Source organism: Staurois parvus, unplaced genomic scaffold (assembly GCF_062004578.1).
Source record: "Staurois parvus isolate SC_StPar_1 unplaced genomic scaffold, SC_StPar_1.0 ptg000166l, whole genome shotgun sequence".
Lineage (NCBI taxonomy): Eukaryota > Metazoa > Chordata > Amphibia > Anura > Ranidae > Staurois > Staurois parvus.
Window position 1 is genome coordinate 6,634,646 of NW_028317962.1, and position 21,159 is coordinate 6,655,804.

Sequence of the window (21,159 nt, forward strand, 5' to 3'; positions counted from 1 at the left end):
GGCCGCCCGAGTCCCGCCCACCGCCTGATAGCTGTGACAGTACCAGCAGTCACCGAAAGAGGCCGCCCAAGTACCTCCCGCTGTCTATCAGCGGTGCCAGTACCAGTGATCGCCAATAGAGGCCGCTGTGAAAGTAATATCAGTCTCTGCTAGAAGCCGCTGAGGTCCCGCCGACGATTTGTCAGCTGCTACAATACTAGCAGTCACCAGTGGAGGCCGCCCAAGTACCGCTCACTGGCTGTCAGCTGTGACAGTACCAGCAGTCACGGAAAGAGGCCGCCCTTACCCCGTTCACGGCTTCTCAGCTAGACCTCCAGTCATCAATTATATGTCTACAGTGCCAATACCAGCAGTCACTGCTAGAGGCCGCCCGTGTCGTATATGTCACTAGCCACTATTAGAGGCGGCATAGGTTAGCTGTGCCGGTACCACAAGTCACCGCTGGAGGCTGCACATGTTCATCGCATAGAAGCGGTACTACAAGTCACCGCTGGAGGTCGCACATGTTCTATCACATAGAAGCGGTACCACAAGTCACCGCTGGAGGTCGCATATGTTCTATCACAGAAGCGGTACCACAAGTCACCGCTGGAGGCCGCACATGTTCATCACATAGAAGCGGTACCACAAGTCACCGCTGGAGGTCGCACGTGTTCTATCACATAGAAGCGGTACCACAAGTCACCGCTGGAGGTCGCATATGTTCTATCACAGAAGCGGTACCACAAGTCACCGCTGGAGGCCGCACATGTTCATCACATAGAAGCGGTACCACAAGTCACCGCTGGAGGTCGCACATGTTCTATCACATAGAAGCGGTACCACAAGTCACCGCTGGAGGTCGCATATGTTCTATCACAGAAGCGGTACCATAAGTCACCGCTGGAGGCCGCACATGTTCATCACATAGAAGCGGTACCACAAGTCACCGCTGGAGGTCGCACATGTTCTATCACATAGAAGCGGTACCACAAGTCACCGCTGGAGGCCGCACATGTTCATCACATAGAAGCGGTACCACAACTCACCGCTGGAGGTCGCACATGTTCTATCACATAGAAGCGGTACCACAAGTCACCACTGGAGGCCGCACATGTTCATCACGTAGAAGCTGTACCACAAGTCACCTCTAGAAGTCGCTGTTCTGCAGTATATAGTAGGCACTGAATTGCTGTGTACCTTCACTGAACATGTCAAAGTAAGTGGGAGTAATAAAGGATCCATGAATGCTTTACCAAGATCCACCGATTTTTCACATACGATTCACTTTAAGAAAGGACTTGTATACAAGGGATTTTGCTCAGAACTGCATTTGTTTACTACATTTTCATCTCACTTGAAATTTGTAATCACTTGCCTACCTGGCCAATACTGGCATTTCTCCCCTACATGTAAAAATCAGCAGGTTTTAGATTTTGAAAGTCACTTAGAACCTTCAAACATTTATTTAAATATATACTGCATACAAAAATGAAAGGAACACTTTTTAATCAAAGTCTAGTATCAAGTCAATAAAACTCCAGGGATATTGATCTGGTCAGGTAAGTAGCAGAGGGGGTTGTTAATCAGTTTCAGCTGCTTTGGTGTTAATGAAATTAACAACAGGTGCACTAGATGGACAACAATGAGATGACCCCCAAAACAGGAATGGTTTTACAAGCAAAGACCACAAACATTTTTTCTCTACTCATCTTTTCTGTTTTTCACTAGTTTTGCACTTGGCTAGGGTCAGTGTCATTACTGGTAGCATGAGGCGATACCTGGACCCTACAGAGGTTGCACAGGCAGTCCAACTCCTCCAGGATGGCACACCAATACGTTTCATTGCCAGAAGGTTTGCTGTGTCTCCCAGCACAGTCTCAAGAGCATGGAGGAGATTCCAGGAGACAGGCAGTTACTCTAGGGCAGCTGGGCAGGGCCATAGAAGGTCCTTAACCCATCAGCAGGGCTGGTATCTGCTCCTTTCAGGGGACTTTCCGGTTCCTTAAAATGGCGTCCAACACCGGAAGTGCGTCACCGCGCACCGGAAGCTGCGTCACGGCGTACCTATGCGTTACATCACCAACCTCGTGACTTCCTCCGGGCTATATAAATCCTGTATAATAATAATAAAATATAAAATGATGGGCTCAAATTGCACTGCACAGAATCGCATGTGATTTGCACAGGAATGTGGTGCAGTTCCTATGTGCATCACATGTGATGTGACCGTGTGAAATGGGCCTAAGGCTGGCCATACACTATACAATTTTCTTAAAGTTTTCTGACCAATTTCTGCCCAATTTTCTTTAGATTTACCTTAAACTATGTAGTGCAAGAGCCTGCCTAATTGGATACAATTGAAAGTGTTGCTTAGGTTTGACCTCATATTATATGGTTTTTGGTAAATCTAAAGCAAAAATCTCAGGAAAGTTGTATAATGTATGGCCAGCCTAAGGCTCCCTGGCTTCAAAAAACACCAGTGCTTTTGGCAGAAAAAAAAGCTAATTTTGAGTATTTTTTTACTAGTGAACAGCATTTTTACTGCCAGAAAACTGCTCTCAAAGATGCAAAACAGGTTTTTTCTGCCTATAAACACTGAGTTTAACCGCTTGCCATATAGCAAAGTACTGCTACAGGGCAGCAGGACTGCGCAAAATCATGTGTATATATACACGTGATTTGCATTTCTGGGTAGAGGGTTCCCATGGGCCGCCGTACCCACGTTGCTATTGGCAGCTAGAGGTGTCAATCTCTGAGTCCCGGCTGGCGATTTCCGTCCAGCACTCATCAGGGAAAGCTGATAGGGGAGCGGTCTGTATGTAAACAACACAGGTCTCTCTCCTGTCAGCATGGAAATGCTGCTTTGTATCTCTCTGCACAGCATGTCTCCGGAGTAAAACACACACAGCACACAGTTAACCCTTTGATCGCCCCAGGTGTTAACCCCTTCCTGCCCAGTGTCATTAGTACAGTTTCAGTGCTTTTTATTAGCACTGATCACTATATGAGTGTCACTGTAGATGTCGGTGGCATTTGGTCAGTTCCCCCCCAGTGTCAGAATGCCCGCCGCAGTCCCGCTATAAGTCACTGATCGCCGCCATTACTAGTATAAAAAAAAAATCCCAGTATATATACCGCCATTTGTAGATTATTATTATTATACAGTATTTATAAAGCACCAATAGTTCGCTCAGCGCTGTACATTACAAAGGGGGGTAGAACATGTGACAGAACAACAATACAATGCAAAACATGAGGGGATCGAGGGCCCTGCTCTTTCGAGCTTACAATCTAGGAGGGAGGGGATGGTAGCACAGGAGATAGCTGTGGGGGATGGAGTGGTAGGAAGAGTGGAGGAGGTTGGCAAGTTAGCAGGGGGTAGGGTAGGCTTCCCTGAAGAGGTGGGTTTTCAGGGTGCGCCTAAAGGAGAGGAGAGTAGGTGATAATCTGATGAGTTGGGGCAGGGAGTTCCAAAGGATGGGTGACACCCTGGAGAAGTCCTGGAGGCGGGCATGGGAGGAGGAGACCAGGGAACTAGAGAGAAGGAGGTTTTGTGAGGAGCGGAGTGTGTGTGCTGGGCGGTACTTGGATATTAGGTCAGTGATGTAGTACGGGGCAGTATGGTGGATGGCTTTGTACGTCAGTGTTAGGATTTTGAATTTGATCCGTTGCGCAATCGGAAGCCAGTGGAGGGATTGGCAGAGGGGGGTGTCGGAGATGGAGCGGTTGGAAAGGTGAATGAGTCTGGCAGCCGTATTCAGGATCGACTGAAGCGGGGATAGCCAGCGGCGAGGCAGGCCAGTGAGGAGGGAGCTGCAGTAGTCGAGTCGTGATATGATGAGGGAGTGGATGAGCTGTTTAGTGGTTTCTGGGGTTAGGAACGTGCGTATTTTGGTGATGTTGCGGAGGTGGAGTCTGCACGAGTTTGTTAAAGATTGGACTTGGGGCTGGAAGGATAGGTTGGAGTCCAGAATGACACCAAGTACTCTGGCCTGCAGGGCGGGTTTGATGGTGGGATTGTTGGATGTGATGGAGATGTCAATGGGGGGTGGTGTCCGGGCTGGGGGGAAGACAAGAAACTCGGTTTTGGAGAGGTTCAGTTTAAGGAAGTGGAGCGACATCCAGTCTGATATGTCGCTCAGTAGGTGTGTGATTCGGGCGGAGATGCTATAACGTTCATGTAAACCAATTAATTTACACATATTCAGATTTTTTTTTTTTTAGCAAAGACACGTTGCAGAATACATTGTGGCCTAAATTCATGAAGAAATTATTTAAATATATATAAATCCTGAAAGGTGTCTGTTTTGCTTCCTCTCAGATACCACAAGATTCAAATCATTGCACCTATCTGATCATACAAGATACCATAATATATTGAGATGGGAGCTGCTACTATTAACCCACTGTAAATTATAATCCAAAATGTGATAAAATTAAACATTAAATATAAATTTTAACCACAAGTAATAGCGCTACCCTCAATAAATAAATAAATCCACCACCAAATATGTGCATTAATAAATAAAAAATAAAGATAAAGAATCCTCATAGAGTCCGTTCAGTAAAGTCCACACATCAATATTGCATATGATCCTCAGTAAATGAAGCGTGGCCAACCCACGTGTCCAGACCACATGATCGCAACAACGCCATCTTGCTTGCAGGCAGGCTGGTGGGACGCTGTGGATAGAACTGGATGTTCTTATGTTAACAAATGCTTGAATTTTTTGACTCAATGTGAGTGCGGTTTTATGGGGGGGTTTATGTGAATACATTTTTATAAACGTTATTGCACTATGGGGAGTATTTTTTCTACCTATATGTACTATATGGAGTGCTTTGGATATCTATAAACTGGAGCTAAGCTGTGGAGTGTTGGATAAACAAAGATATGCTGGTAATTCACCAGCTTTTGGTGAGTGTGCAATTTGATGGGGTGTTAAAGCACTGGAGTTTGCACTCATGAAGAAATTAGTTAAAAATTTTTATTGGATATGTTTTATAGGGAAAAGTAAAATTATATAGATTTTTTTTTAAAAATTGTTGGTCTTTTTTTGTTTATAGCGCAAAAATTAAAAAAAAACGCACAGGTTATCAAAAAAAACCCAAATAAATCTCTATTTTTGGGAACATAAGGACATAAATTTTATTTGGGTGCAGCGTTGCATGACCGCACAATTGTCAGTTAAGGTAACGCAGAGCTGTATCGCAAAAAATGGCCTGGTCAGGAAGGGGGGTGTCACAATCATGCCCACAGGGAGAGGTACGGTTCTCCATTTTGCCCCAAACTTATACATTTTGGTATTGCTCTTAAACTCATATGCCATCACCTGAGGGGGGGGGAGGTGGGTATCGTGCATACAAGAGCCAGGCACGGGCTCTCACTGTATTAAGAAGGCTTCATGTATCTCCTCATTCCCCCTCCCTCAGGAATGCAAGCAGCGTATGATGCTGAGCCCTGCCTAACAATTCCTCTGCCAAATAAAGTAGTGAAGATACTAGTTGATGTGTAGAAAAAGAAGCTGTTAGTTTTTGTGTGTAGTCAGAGAAGTGAGGACCGTCCTCAATATAACATCTATCAGACAGAAAGCAAAGGAGAATCTCGCGGCAACAACGAAACCCAGTGCCAGACCAGAAATCCCTTTTTTAGCTCATCAGACTTGAAACTGCTTAACCCCTGGCATTTATTTGGCCAGTACTTATTTACCTAAGCTTCTTTCTGTTATCTGTTTGCTGTGCTCTGTATATATATATATATATATATGTTAATCTTCTTTCTGTAAATATTTTTACTGCACCCTTTCGACCTTTTGGTAATAAATCTTACTTTCTAAAAGTGTTGAACTGTTTCTATAGCTCCTGAATGTAACTTACGAGTCCCTGCCGCTGAAGAACGCTACTATGAGTATTTAACCCTCTGTATAACCGGTCTGTAGAGATAGCGGGATACTGACGGTTAACCAATCATCTTAGTGTATTGCTGAGTTTCCTCTTTCTCTGTATAAAAAGGAGGTAGTGGCAGTGTGAAGGGTTAATTGCGTAATTAACCTGACCCAGTAACAATCGCATTCAGGCTGCCGGTACATCGATCCATGGTCCGATTAGCTGGAACATCGGTGTGCAGGGTGAAGCTGGGTGTGGCATTGTTACACACGTGACAGCGCAGTTTTAGATTGGCTAGCCCTTCGGTCACGAGTTTGGTGAGAAGGTCTGGGGTCTGACGCCGTGCCCGTCACAGGGGGTAATTTCCCTGGAGGGCAAGTGGTTAAATAACGCCTTTAAACAACCTAATGTGCATGGACACATAGGATAACATTAGTTGCTTCCACAGACAAAACACTAGACTCCTCTAGGAGCGTTTATTTAAACACTTTCCTGATGCCCTAAAGCAGAAATACTGCTACAGGGCAGCACGGGTGTGTAAAATCATGTATGGATACGTGATTTCGCATTTCTGGGTAGGGGGTGCGCACACCCTACCTGTGCCGCCATTCGCGGCCTCGGCTGTCAATCACCAGGCTCCAGCTGGTGATCGCCAAGTATTACCAATGGGGGAGAGACATGCATGTAAACAGGACAGATCTCTCCCGTCAGCTCCTGCACACTGCTTTGTATGGTTCTGCATAGCACAGCCATACAAAGTGTGCTTACAGTGAAACGCACACAGCCCAAGTAGTGAAACAGCACACAGTTAGCCCTTTGATCATCCCCGATGTTAACCCCTTCATGCCCAGTGCCATTAGTCCAGTGTCAGTGCTTTATATTAGCACTCATCACTGTATTGGTGTCACTGGGGATGTCAGTGACACCAAGTCAGTTCCCCCCAGAGTCAGAATGCCCGCTGCAGTCCCGCTATAAGTCGCTGATCGCCGCCATTACAAGAAAAGAAAATTCCAGTATCTACACCGCCATTTGGAAACGCTATAACTTTCACGTAAACCAATTAATTTACACGTATTGAGATTTTTTTTTAGCAAAGACATGGAGCAGAATACATTTTGGTCTAAATTTATGAGGAAATTTAGATTTTTTTTTACTGGACGTTTAATAGCAAAAAGTAAAAAATAGTTTTTTTTCTCTAGTGTCTGGTTTTTTTTTTTATAGCGCAAAAAAATTAAAACACGCACAGGTGATCAAATACCAAAGAAAGAAATCTCTATTCGTGGGAAAGAAAGGACATAAATTTCATTTGGGTGCAGCGTTGCATGACCGCGCAATTGTCAGTTAAAGTACTGCAGCGCCGCATCACAAAGAATGGCCCGGTCAGGAAGGGGGGAAATCCTCTGGAGGACAAGTGGTTAATTCAGCGTCCGCGAGGCCCAAGATTCCACTCACATCTAAGCGTCACATTTTCAAGAGGTTTTTTCCAAATGTTTTTTGGAGAATCGCACGTTTTGGTTTTTTTTTGTAATTTTTTCATGCGTTTTTCAACTAAAAGGTGTGCAGTGCTGCCGAAAAATGGTCGGAGATCTGTCTGAGCAGAAAACACACAAGACGCGTGAAAAAAGATGGTGTTGCGATTTTCAGGCGTTTCCATCGAAGTCTAATGGGACAAAAATGAATTCTGCATTAAAGTGATTTTTGAGGGCAGGACGCTCGGACAAGGACGAGTGAAAATAGGTTTTTGCTTGTTAAGCCTTTTTGAGCTTTGAACTACAAAATGCTCGCGTGTGAACGGGGCCAAACACACAAAGAAGCGTTCCCACCACACGCAGGTGTGAATGAGGCTCTGGGCTCCTGTCAGTGAGCAATGGACGTCATTACAGAACGCTCTTTGTATCACAAGGGCCAGTCCAGGGGCCCCAGAGATCCAACAGCAAACGTTATATCTCGCATTACACCGACCACCTCACCCCAACCCGGCCTTCCCCACCCAAGATGGCGCCCCGGCTCCGCCCCCCGCATGCCAGGGAAGGGGGCGGATCACTTCCGGGTGACCGAGGCAGGAGAGTGAAGGTATTTTGACATAGCACTTCCGGAGCGCTGTGTTCCGGCGGCGGCCCCGTCCCGGCCCGTCCGCGCCCCCGGAGGTAGGTGCAATTCTCTGTGGGGGAGGAGGGGATAATAGGTGGGGGGTGGGGCGCGGCTTGGCGGCGCACAGCCCTGTTCTCCCGACAGTGGGTGGGGCCAACTAGCTATCAGCCCGCCCACTGCCACCTTCACTGGCCCGAAAACACCCCCCTCCCTCCGGGGTCACCTGAGATCAGAGAGTGCAGAGCCCCGGGGGACATGGAAGGTGCTGTGTCCGGGGAGGGGGGACATGGCTGTGATGGACTGACATGGGGGGGGCAGGACATGTGCAGATCTCCAGCCCATCGATAAGGGGGCTGTGTTTGTTTTCATTACCCTGTTGATCCTGCCAGTCAAACACTTCCGGTTTGGGGGTGACAACACTCACAGCACTGTGTGTATGGAGGAGCAATGTTGTCACCATAGGCTGATCTGGACTACAATCACCTCCCTTCTCATCTGCATGAGAGTAGGGGAGGTGGCTGGGATTGGAGGGTGACAGCGACACTGGAAGGGCCCATTCACACCCTGTCTCTGTACATCACCACCAGGGAACCTAGAAACCAATGGTGATCTATTCTGTTCTTTTCATATCATAACGCAGCACTGTATAAATATGGGGACAGGATGTATTCATACACGGCGCAGCTCCCCAGCCATGCGTCGCCTGCATGGATCTGTATACAGGGTGGTTTTGTAAGGATTCAATAAAGTTAAAATAAAAAAGTAAACAGTGTGATAAGTAGACAGGAACTCAGGCGGACTACAAACTAGTCCCCTGCTGAACTCGCCGGCGCTTATTTTACTCCAGTGTGCCGCGTCATTTTCTGCCCCCCATGGATCATGTGACCAGTGAGGGGGGAATGACATGGCCTGCAGCTCATTGGAGTTCAGCTTAAAGTGGAACTATACCCCCTCCCCCCCCCAATCAAAGTGATGCGACGTCCCAGATCTCTGTCCAGCCTCTGACATTGTCAGGGGGGGCGGCTTCCAGGTCTGGATCACCGGGCAGGGATGATGTCACTCCCATGCATGTGCGGGAATTCAGTCGGGTTTAGTATTAAGTGAGTTGTGCGTGTGCAACCCCCTGCACTGGGGCCGCCAGGCAGGTGAGTGACGGGTGCAGAAGGCGCAAAGCATGTCTCCAGCCCATCCGCCCATTTTTACATTTTGGCCTAAAGTTCCTCTTTAACCACTTGCCTGCCGGGCACTTTCACCCCCTTCCTGCCCAGGCCAAGTTTCAGCTTTCAGCGCTGTTGCACTTTGAATGACTATTGCGCGGTCATGCAACACTGTACCCAAACAACATCTTTGTCATTTTTTGAGACACATAGAGCTTTCCTTTTGGTGGTATTTAATCACTACCGGGTATTTTTATTTCTTGCTAAACAAATGAAAAAAAAAAGTTTTTGAAAAAAAAAGTTTTTTTTAGTTTCTGTTATAAAATTGTGAAATAAGTAATTTTGTCTCCTTCACTGATGTACGCTGATGAGGCGGCACTGATAGGTGGCATTGACAGGCATCACTGATGGGCACTGAAAGGCGGCACTGATGGGCATTGACAGGCATCACTGATGGGCGCTGAAAGGCGGCACTGATGGGCATTGACAGGCATCACTGATGGGCGCTGAAAGGCGGCACTGATGGGCACTGAAAGGCGGCACTGATGGGCATTGACAGGCATCACTGATGGGGTAGCACTGATGATCATTGCCCTGATTACCAGTGTAGATGTCCACCTCTGGGAAATGCCCCTTACCGGCTCTGTTCTCCTCACGCACTGTCACTGCAACCATGAACCAAATACTCAGCTGGCAGTTGTGTCGGTTCTGCAATGTAAAATTGCCATTCGGCAAGTGAAAAAAAAAAAAAGGCAACAAGTGGCAGGAGGTGATAGTAGCACCTCCTGAACACCTGTCAGATACTGCTATACCTCCCTCTGAAAAGTGAACCTGGCTTGTAGAGGGTGGTAAGCGTAACATCCGTCTAAAAGAACCCTAAAGGCACGTTCACAAGTAAGGAAGACGTTGCCACTGCTCTAAAAAGCTATCCACACTCCGACTGCTTTTCAGAGGTGTTCAATAGGCGGTGAGGAGGCAATATGTCATGTGGACTTTGGTTCCCTCCTTCAGCCCCCGTGCCTCCCAGTGCACACTATGGTTCCATCCTCCAACCCCTGTGCCTCCCAATGCTCACAATGGTTCCATCCTCCAACCCCTGTGCCTCCCAGTGCACACTATGGTTCCATCCTCCAACCCCTGTGCCTCCCAATGCTCACTATGGTTCCATCCTCCAACCCCTGTGCCTCCCAGTGCACACTATGGTTCCATCCTCCAACCCCTGTGCCTCCCAGTGCGCACTATGGTTCCATCCTCCAACCCCTTTGCCTCCCAGTGCGCACTATGGTTCCATCCTCCAACACCTGTGCCTCCCAGTGCGCACTATGGTTCCATCCACCAACCCCTGTGCCTCCCAATGTGCAATATGGTTCCATCTTCCAACCCCTGTGCCCCCCAATGCGCACTATGATTCTATCCTTCAACACCCGTGCCTCCCAGTGCACACTATGGTTCCATCATCCAACCCCTGTGCCTCCCAGTGCGCACCATGGTTCAATCCTCCAACCCCTGTGTCCCTCAATGCTCACTATGGTTCCATCCTCCTACTCCTGTGCCTCCCAATGCTCATTCCATCCTCCAACACCTGTGCCTCCCAGTGCGCACTATGGTTCCTTCCTCCAAACCCTGTGCCTCCCAGTTTGTACTATGGTTCCATCCTCCAACCCCTGTGCCTCCCAGTGAGCACTATGGTTCCATCCTCCAACACCTGTGCCTCCCAGTGCGCACTATGGTTCCATCCACCAACCCCTGTGCCTCCCAATGTGCAATATGGTTCCATCCTCCAACCCCTATGCCCCCCAATGCGCACTATGATTCTATCCTTCAACCCCTGTGCCTCCCAGTGCGCACCATGGTTCCATCCTCCAACCCCTGTGTCCCCCAATGCTCACTATGGTTCCATCCTCCAACCCCTGTGCCCCCCAATGCGAACTATGATTCTATCCTTCAACCCCTGTGCCTCCCAGTGCGCACCATGGTTCCATCCTCCAACCCCTGTGTCCCCCAATGCTCACTATGGTTCCATCCTCCTACCCCTGTGCCTCCCAATGCTCATTCCATCCTCCAACACCTGTGCCTCCCAGTACGCACTATGGTTCCATCCTCCAACCGCTGCGCCTCCCAGTGCGCACTATGGTTCCATCCTCCAACCCCTATGCCTCCCAGTGCGCACTATGGTTCCATCCTCCAACCCCTGTGCCTCCCAATGCTCACTATGGTTCCATCCTCCAACCCCTGTGCCTCCCAATGCTCATTCCATCCTCCAAACCCTGTGCCTCCCAATGCTCACTATGGTTCCATCCTCCAACTCCTGTGCCTCCCAGTGTGCACTATGGTTCCATCCTCCAACCCCTGTGCCTCCCAATGTTCATTCCATCCTCCAAACCCTGTGCCTCCCAATGCTCACTATGGTTCCATCCTCCAACCCCTGTGCCTCCCAGTGCACACTATGGTTCTATCCTCCAACCCCTGTGCCTCCCAATGCTCATTCCATCCTCCCTCCCCTGTGCCTCCCAGTGCACACAATGGTTCCATCCTTCAACCCCTGTGTCTCCCAGTGTGCACTATGGTTCCATCCTCCAACCCCTGTGCCTCCCAGTGTGCACTATGGTTCCATCCTCCAGCCCTTGTGCCGCACCATGGTTCCATCCTCCCAACTCCTGTGCCTGCCAATGCTCACTATGGTTCCATCCTCCAACCCCTGTGCCTCCCAGTACACACAATGGTTCCATCCTCCAACCCCTGTGCCTTTCAGTGTGCACTATGGATCCATCCTCCAGCCCTTGTGCCGCACTATGATTCCATGCTCCAACCCCTGTGCCTCCCAGCACATCCTTTGTTACTAGGACAGAGGTGACCCCTGCAGCAGTGCATCCTTTGTTGCTAGGACAGAGGTGACCCCTGCAGCAGCACGTCCTTTGTTGCTAGGACACAGGTGGCCTCTGCAGCAGAACATCCTTTGTTGCTAGGACACAGGTGGCCCCTGCGGCAGAACATCCTTTGCTGCTAGGATACAGGTGGCCCCTGCAGCAGAGCTTCCTTTTTTGCTAGGACACAGGTGGCCCCTGCGGCAGAACATCCTTTGCTGCTAGGACACAGGTGGCCCCTGCAGCAGAGCTTCCTTTTTTGCTAGGATACAGGTACAGGTGGCCCCTGCAGCAGAACATCCTTTGTTGCTAGGACACAGGTGGCCCCTGCAGCAGAACATCCTTTGTTGCTAGGACACAGGTGGCCCCTGCAGCAGAACATCCTTTGTTGCTAGGACACAGGTGGCTCCTGCAGCAGAGTGACCTTTGTTGCTAGGATACAGGTGGCCCCTGCAGCAGAACATCCTTTGTTGCTAGGACACAGGTGGCTCCTGCAGCAAAGTGTCCTTTGTTGCTAGGACATAGGCAACCCCTGTTGCACAACTTCATTGGTTTTTATGGTACAGATAGCCATTTGCATTCTAGCAGCCAAGGATGCTGTGCAGCAGGGGTATAGTCATTAGCCGTACAACTATTGTTGATTTTTGGGTAGCTGTTACTGATATTCTGGTAAGCCCAATACAGTCTATTCGATGCAAGTGATGGCTCATATGTGTCTCATCTTTTCTGAGCATTGCAAGGGAACATGGGCCCTGAGCCTTGCTGGGATCACGGGCTCCCACTTTATACACAAGGGTTTAGTATGGTCATAGCACACAGACTGCTGTGATTCAGCAACCCATTGTCTCGCTGTGTGATCTATGTCATGGAATGCAGTAGGACACCCTTTTACCCTTCCACCATTGAAGACGTCTCTGAGTGCTGAACCTTGTAGTTCTTTATGGTTGCTGGTACAGGTTAGATATAGCATGTTTTGCTAATTAATGTGTATCTATATGCCTAAGCTTTTTTCTTTAGTGTTGGATATAATAAGGAAGGGTTAAAACTTCTGATAGGTTTTCCTGCTGTCCAGAGCTCCATTAGAGAGATTTCCCCTTACTTTCTGTATTGGAGGGAATATTTTACCAGACAGGAAGTGAAAATCTGCAACAGCGAGAAAAACAATAAATAAAAAGTTGTCAGGGGTTTGGCATTTCCTTACTTAACCACTTTCTGCCCGTAGGACATCGTACGATGTTGTGGACTTTCAGTGATATTACTGGAATGATGCCTGCAGCTACAGACCTCATTCCAGTATGTTTTTTTTTTTTCGCAAGATGCGAATGTAAAAGTGATCCTAGCGGCTATATTGCCACTGGATCGCTTTTTCATGCAAAGAGATGAGCTAGGATCGAACACCCCCGGTCATCTCTATGGTGTAAGAAACTGCAAGCGACAAGTATTTTGTCACTTCCGATTTCGCCAGGATGTAAACAAGTCATTACTGGCTTGAGTAAGATCTTGGTTTGATCAGATTACAGGCAGAGGAGAGATCTGAGGTCTGGGACCTGTCACTGCTCCAGCTCCAGCTATCACCAGGGATGTTGTCCATCTCTGGTGATAGCAGTAAAAGTGATCAAAAAACAAAATTAAAGAGACCATGTACAAAAAAAATAATTATTATAATTTTTTCTTAATATAAGCCCCCCCCCCCTCCTTCCTGCCACTGACCCTCAAATGTAAACACATATGCAAGTCCTGCTTGCACATGTAAATGGTGTCTGCACCCTACATGTGAGGTGTCATCACAAACATCAGAGCAAGAGCAATAATTCTGGCATCAGAGCTCAAATGTATCTAAACTGGTAACCTTTAATGGCTTTTAAAGCGTCTTGATTTTTAGGTGCTGTAATTTGGCGCAATTGCCAAGGCATACGCAATTTTAAAGTGTGACATATTCTGTATTTATTTACTCTGCGTAACATGATATTTTATACTTTACAAAAAAATTGGGTATTATATTGTGCTTGTGTGCACTAAAATTCATCAAAGTGTAATTCTTCCAAAAAAATTTGCATTAAAGAAAAAAAGCACTGTGACATACAAAATTGCAACACCTACCATTTTATTCTCCGTGGCCTCTGATTTAATAAATATATAATGTTTGGGGGTTCTAAATAATTTTCTAGCAACAAAAATGATGATTTTTACACGTAGGAGAGAAATGTCAGAACTGGCCTGATAGGCAAGTGGTTAAAGCTGAACTGGGATTTTTACCACCCTTGTGGTGGGACACCCATCTCCCCCCCCCCCCCCCCCCCCCCCCCCCCCCCGTACAGCAAGAGTGTAATTCTTCTTAGGTCTAGGGGTAGAAGCTGTAATACTCTCCTTATGCCTCGCTCCGGCTTATGCTGCCCTGCGACTAGCTCCTTGAAGCCAGCAATCTCATACTGTCATCATCATGTACAGTACAGGACAATGAAGACCTGCCTGCAGTCCAAGCATCGGAGAGAAGAGGAGAGCGCTGGAGTGAGGAGAAAGGGAAGTATTAGGCTGCATATACACGGGACACTTCTGAATGATGGAAACTGCTGGAAAATGTACTGTATTTGCCGGCGTATAAGACGACCCCCTACTTTTCCTGCTAAAATGTAGTGTTTGGGCTATACTCGCCGTATAAGACTACCCCTCTTCCAATGCACACCAGTGGGAGGAATAGTGCCCCATCATCGGTGTCAGTGGGAATAATAGTGCCCCATCATTGGTATTAGTGGGGGGAATAGTGCCCCATCATTGGTATTAGTGGGGGGAATAGTGCCCCATCATTGGTATTAGTGGGGGGAATAGTGCCCCATCATTGGTATCAGTGGCAGGAATAGTGCCCATCATTGGTATCAGTGGGAGGAATAGTGCCCCATCATTGATATCAGTGGGAGGAATAGTGCCCCATCATTGATATCAGTGGCGGGAAAAGTGCCCCATCATTGATATCAGTGGGAGGAATAGTGCCCCATCATTGATATCAGTGGCGGGAAAAGTGCCCCATCATTAATATCAGTGGGGGGAATAGTGCCCCATCATTGGTGTCAGTGGGAGGAATGGTGTCCCATCATTGGTGTCAGTGGGGGGTGGAATAGTGCCCCATCATTGGTGTCAGTGGGGGGTGGAATAGTGCCCCATCATTGGTGTCAGTGGGGGGGGGGGGATAGTGCCCCATTGTTGGTGTCAGTGGGGGGGGAGGAATAGTGCTCCATCGTTGGTGTCAGTGGGAGGAATAGTGCCCCATCATTGGTGTCAGTGGGAGGAATAGTGCTCCATCATTGGTGTCAGTGACACCAATGATGGGGCACTATTCCTCCCACTGACACCAATTACACTTGCTGACCCTGTTCTAGTATGGTGCTGCTGCAGCCAGCATATGTGGTTGCAGCAGCACCTCTACACTGAACACTTACCTGCTGCTCCCGCACTCGATTTTCGCGGGGCCGCTCGGCTCCGCCCCCTCGCCGGTGATTGGCCGCCTGTGTGCCTTTCCTGAGCTACAGTTCTGGCGGCCAATCACCGGTGAGGAGGCGGAGCCGAGCAGCCGCGCGAACATCCAGTGGCCGAACTGAAGCAGCAGCCGCGCTTCCTGGACTGGATCGTCGTGGGACCGGAGGCAGGGTCAGGCTGCAGCCGTTTGACGCTAACACCGCCGGCACCACGAGGGGTCCCGGCGGCAACTTTTACATCGGGTCAGTACTTCAACTTCTATTTATTCCATACATTGTACCTAATCAGTATCTGTCTGTGTGTGGGAATAAACATATCCTAAAACATATTGCACTACTGGCCTCCTCTGTTTTTTCTGAGCTCCTGTGGGAGCCAGGTACATTTGTAGAGTGGTGACCACCTAAGGAGAAGGCCGAGTGCAAGGCGTGGGATAAAGAAGGGGACCTGACCAGATTTGACCAGACCTCTGATGAGATATTGGAAGTCTCCATGTTATATAAAAGCGCACAAAGGTTGCGCATCTGGTGAGTGCGTAATCTGTACCCTCATTGTTTCACCGTGCACACAGTCTGTGTCGTTTGGAAAGCCATAGATCGGCTGAGATCTTGTTCACATCTTCACGTTGGACTTACCTTTGGATATAACAATTCTTCCTCACGTCCCATTAGCCACAATACAGTGGCATATATCCGAATGCACAGTGTCACTTTATATCTTTGCATGAGTTTGTACATGTACATACACGTTTGTCTATTTGTGTTTTAGCGCTGCACCTTTTTGTATATTACTGTGTATTGGAAGGTCTTATATGGTGCCTTTGGTGTACAGCTGCTGCTATTTGGAAGGCGCTCGCTTATTTATATGTTTTAAGAAACAGCCCCTGCCCACCCCTGTACTTAGTGTCCCTTCCGTTGGAAGGGGGGGGGGCCGCGGCACCGCGCCGCCCCACTAAAAAGTGTCAGTATGCCGTATACCGGCGTATAAGACGACCCCCGACTTTTGAGAAGATTTTCAAAAAGTCGTCTTATACGCCGGAAAATACGGTAGGTTAAAAAAAAGTCTGTTTAGTCTTGTTTGCATACCGCATTTATGTGCGTTTTCGTTTAGAAGCGTTTTTTAAAGATAACCTCAGGAGACCTTCCAAAATGCCCAGAATGAACTGAAAAACAGTAAAAAATTCACTATTTCAGATATTTTGAGAGAAATAGAGAGCAGAAGCAGAGAGAGAGCAGTATGTGTTGAGATTAGCTGTCTTCTTCTTTTTTTTTTTTGTGGTGTTTGGATGTGTTCCGGCTCATTTCTGTGCAGAAATGATTGCAGCAGTGTCTAACAGATTTTCTTTCATGCGAAACCTCAAAGTATGGTGTACCGGGTCCATTTGAGTACCGGGAAAATGCTTTGCATGCATTTTTCATGAAGAAAAAAGGCTCTGGACAGCATCTGGAAATGGAAGAGTTTCAAGCACAAATGCTTATAAACGTACAAGCGTTTGGTTTTATCGCTGATAAAATCTACTCCTTGAACGCAAGTTTTCTGCGTTCAAAAAAAGACTGTAAACTCAACTGCCTATAAACGACATAGTGTACATGGACACATAGGAAAACATTAGGAGAGTTCAGGGGCTGCTGAAAAAAAATGCAGAAAAGCTCCTAAATGTGAGTTTATTAGCTGCAGTGTACATGAGCCCTTGCAGCTTATTCCTCTACCCCTAGACCAGGGGTGTCAAACTGGCGACCCTCCAGCTGTTGTGAAACTACAACTCCCATCATGCCTCTACCTTTGGGAGACATGCTTGTAACTGTCAATCTTGCAATGCCTCATGGGACTTGTAGTTTGGCAACAGCTGGAGGGCCGCCAGTTTGACACCCGTGCCTTAGACTTAATGTGCTGTTAACCCTTGATGGGGGGCTGCTTTGTTCACCATTGCAAATATTTACATATAGCAAATGATAAAAATTCAGGTACTTTCCTGGGACTTTACTACAGATTTCATTAGCTGCTGTGATCACTAGAAAGACAGAATTTTGAAGAGAGGTAGAAAAACCCTTTCAGCGAGGCGGCATCGAAGATTGTGAATCATCCAATCGTATTAGGGGAACAGATGTAATCAGAGCTTTGTATGTATGTACGTATGGCTGATGTTGGCGCTGCTTACGTGGCTAACACGTATATTTTTGTGTATTTTAGGTACATTTCAAGGGGGGTTTCCAGGAGTGTTTAAAATCTACCGACTCAGAGGCCTCTTTACAGCCTTGTAAACAACAACAGGGGAAACCACCCTGATCATATTGTTTACTTCCATTATGCACTCTGAAAGCTGAACTGCAAGCAAACGGCTAATTGTACCGGGGGAATCACATACAACCATAGTATGGTGGGTGGCAGGGCTGCTCTTAGAAATCAAGGGGCCCCGTACAGCCTACCTGACAGCCCCCCCTTCCAAAAATATCCAATATTTTTTCAATAATGCCAGATCCGCAATGCTGTGCTTCTGAGCTATGGCAGAAATGATACTTCCATTGAACAAGACCCATTCAAGTTAATATTGCTGCTCTGCAACCGCATGCAGTGCACATGGTTGTGGCGTGATAGTGCGGGGTTAAAGGTGGCAGTAAGGAGGCAATACGTCTCCTCAGCACCTGTCCAATGTGGTCTGAAGGGTGATCCAAATGCTGTCCAAAGCCTAATGCCCCGTACACACTATAAGAATATTGTATGAAAATTTTCGTAGGAGAACCGATCGTTCGATAATCGGATCATTAGTACGCTGCTTTCGAGAGCTGATCACGACAATATGTGTGACAATATCCGAAGGGACAAGCACAAAAAATGTTCTCATATGATACCAGATCGTATGATTTTTGTTTAATCAGTACAGTAGTCGTCTGAAAATACAATACAATACATGACATCATTTTCGAAATTCTGTTCTTTCATAGAATTTTCATATCTTTAACCTTTTCACTTTCGATGTCAGACTAGCAGGCGAAAAAAAACGGGCGATCGTTTGTCCGATATTCTCATTGTGTGTACGGGGCTTAAGGGTAGTCACACCAAATACTGATTTGGTTTAATTTAGATTTTACTTCTGTTTGCTTACTTTGCACTTTGTAAATAAAATAAATATTAATTAAAACGGGTCAGAAACCTGTAGATTGCGGCCAAGAGACTGGTAGATCACGGTTTGGGCTTGCTGACCATCCTAGAGCATCAAACAGAGGTGCAATGCAGAGGGACTATGGAGCAAGAGCTGAATAAGTCAATGCCTCCTCTGTAGTGCCGGGTCCTGTCCTACGCTGAGTGACACCAACTGCACTCCACCTCTTATCCCAGCTAGCGGACTCCAGGGCGCTGCCAGGAGCAGGAAAGAAGAGATATTCAGGTCAGTGTGAAGCAATACACTGGGCATAGTAGTATACGGCTGCTTTCACACTGATCTGCTGCGGTTTACCCACACCACGGGTTCAGTGCAGTGTACCTGCAGCTTTCCTGTGGGTTTGCTGCACTTAGCCGTAGACTTCTATTATATCCTGTGGGTTTGGTGCACTTTCTGACAGCTCACAAAAACTTCTGAATGCAGGAGTTTTTGTGCGCTTTCAGCAAATGCGCCACATCTGCAGGATATAATAGAAGTCTATGGCTAAGTGCAGCAAACCCACAGGAAAGGCTTTATACGCCCTGTCATGGTTGGTGGGTATAGCATCTGCTAAGCATGACCCATTCAAGTGAAAGAGGCCACTATACAAGTGCCCTGCAACCTTGTGCAGTTCAGCAATCAAGGTGTTAAAGCAGACAGCATTGTGTTGCTTCCTCATCACCCGCTTTAACCCCTTGGACCCTGCAGAAGAATGCAGTTGTGGGGCGCTTGCAGAGTGGCCCCATTTACTTGAAAGGGTCACGACTGGCAGGTGGTAGCACCCACCAAAAGCAGCAGGGGGTTTAATTCCTGCTGTGGCATGTGTACACCTTTGGCTGATGCCTCAGCAGCTAAAGAAGGTAGGAATTGAGGGCAGCAACCGCAGGGTTTTACCACCCCACAACTTTACATGTGAACGGGCCCTAAGGGTGCCGATGCCCAATGCAACTAAGGGCTCATTCACAAGAGCGGCAGGCACTTCTGCTTCTCTGAAAAGCGATCCGAGTGTGTTTGACAAGTGGTGAGGTGGCAATATGTTCCCTCCTCACCACCTGATTCAAACACATGATTGCCATGCAATGCACACAACTGCAACACGGTAGTATGGGAATTAGAAAACTGTGCCTAGTGATCTTTGACTTCTCCCATGTTGTTCAGGTATGTAGATCTCCACCTCTTTAAGGTTGCCTACCACAGAATTAAAATATATATTTTTGAAAGCATTTTTATTTTACAGCATTTCTTCACACCTGCCTAAAACTTTTGCACAGTACTGTACTTCCATGCTGCAGCATCAGTCCCACATCAGCTCTAAGACCAAGAACTAAGTGATTGCATGACTGCTGATTGTGCAGTTCTTGGTCCGCTCTGAGCAGAGAGCAGTGACTGTCTGTCACTGCTCTCCACTCTGCTTCTGCTGCACTGGGCTGAGGAGGGGACAGATGCAGTTGGCTCTGAGCTAGGTGATGCCAGCTGTCAATCAGGCAGCCTGGTAGATCCTGACAATATTGTTGTGATCCTTCAATAGCCTGGTGCAGCTTTGCGATGCCAGCTGATAGGGGGCATTACCCCCTAGGTCACAGGAGGAAAAAATTAAAGTGTTACTAAACCCACAACAGTAAAATCAGTCTGTATATGCTTTCCTCTTAGATTGTAAGCTCCAAGGAGCAGGGCCCTCCTAACCCTCTTGTATTGAACTGTATTGTCTCCCGTTATATTGTAAAGCGCTGAGCAAACTGTTGGCGCTATATAAATCCTGTATAATAATAATAGTATATGCAGTAAAGCATGCTTGTTCTACTCCCTGTGGAACCTAAGGGGTTAATTATCCGCATTATGTAAAAAGGATGTTTGATCCTGATTTCTCTGATCCTCCCCTTCTTCCAGTGTCCCCCTCTTATCTCCTGATAAGACATATCATGTGGAGTCACTGCACATGTTCAGATTGGTATGTATTGCTAGAGAGTTTTTTTTTTTCTTGGGAGAGTGCATGTGATCAGCACAGGGCCAATCGGCTCTGTGCAGACAGACAGAGGATCAGGGATTCTGCATCCTCCTAGAGCAAAATGCAAACTCCTCCTACAAGCTTTAACCAGTGCTCTGCTGGACACTGAGAGAAGTCACAAGACTGCTCTAACTGCAGATGAGAAAAGGTATTTAGCAGTTTATATTTACTAAAATAATTGCATTTCCGTGCACTGTGGGAGATCAGGTATAGAGAAAGCAGGGTCCTGGGTTTAGTAACACTCCAAGTGCACTCCTATGACCCACAAGAAAAAAAAGCCAAAAGAGCTTTGGCCGTTCTTCTCTTTTAATTCTGAGAGGGCTCCAAAGGTGTTTTGTACTATAGAACGCTTTTTGTGAAAACAAATGCATGGCACAGAAATTTCCATCTTTGCTTGTCCTAGTATTATCAATGGCCCCTTTATTCATTTTATCTCATGTCACATCATACATGGCCATCTGCACTTTTGTACTGCTTACTATACTCAATCCAGCTTAGATTTATCTATACGATTTTTGTAGAGAGAAACAGCTGAACATTTACATTCATTTGCAGATTTGCTGTAAA

At 47.2% G+C, this 21,159-nt stretch overlaps 1 protein-coding gene across 1 annotated transcript in view; it reads left to right on the top strand.

Annotated features, from left to right (window-relative positions):
- Positions 1-7,944: 7,944 nt before the first annotated feature.
- ZBTB37 (zinc finger and BTB domain containing 37) overlaps positions 7,945-21,159 on the top strand; it is a 33,197-nt gene continuing 19,982 nt past the window's right edge. Inside the window, exon 1 of the mRNA XM_089676341.1 lies at positions 7,945-8,015. The gene's annotated coding sequence lies outside the window, so the exon portion shown is untranslated. The remainder of the gene's footprint in view (positions 8,016-21,159) is intronic.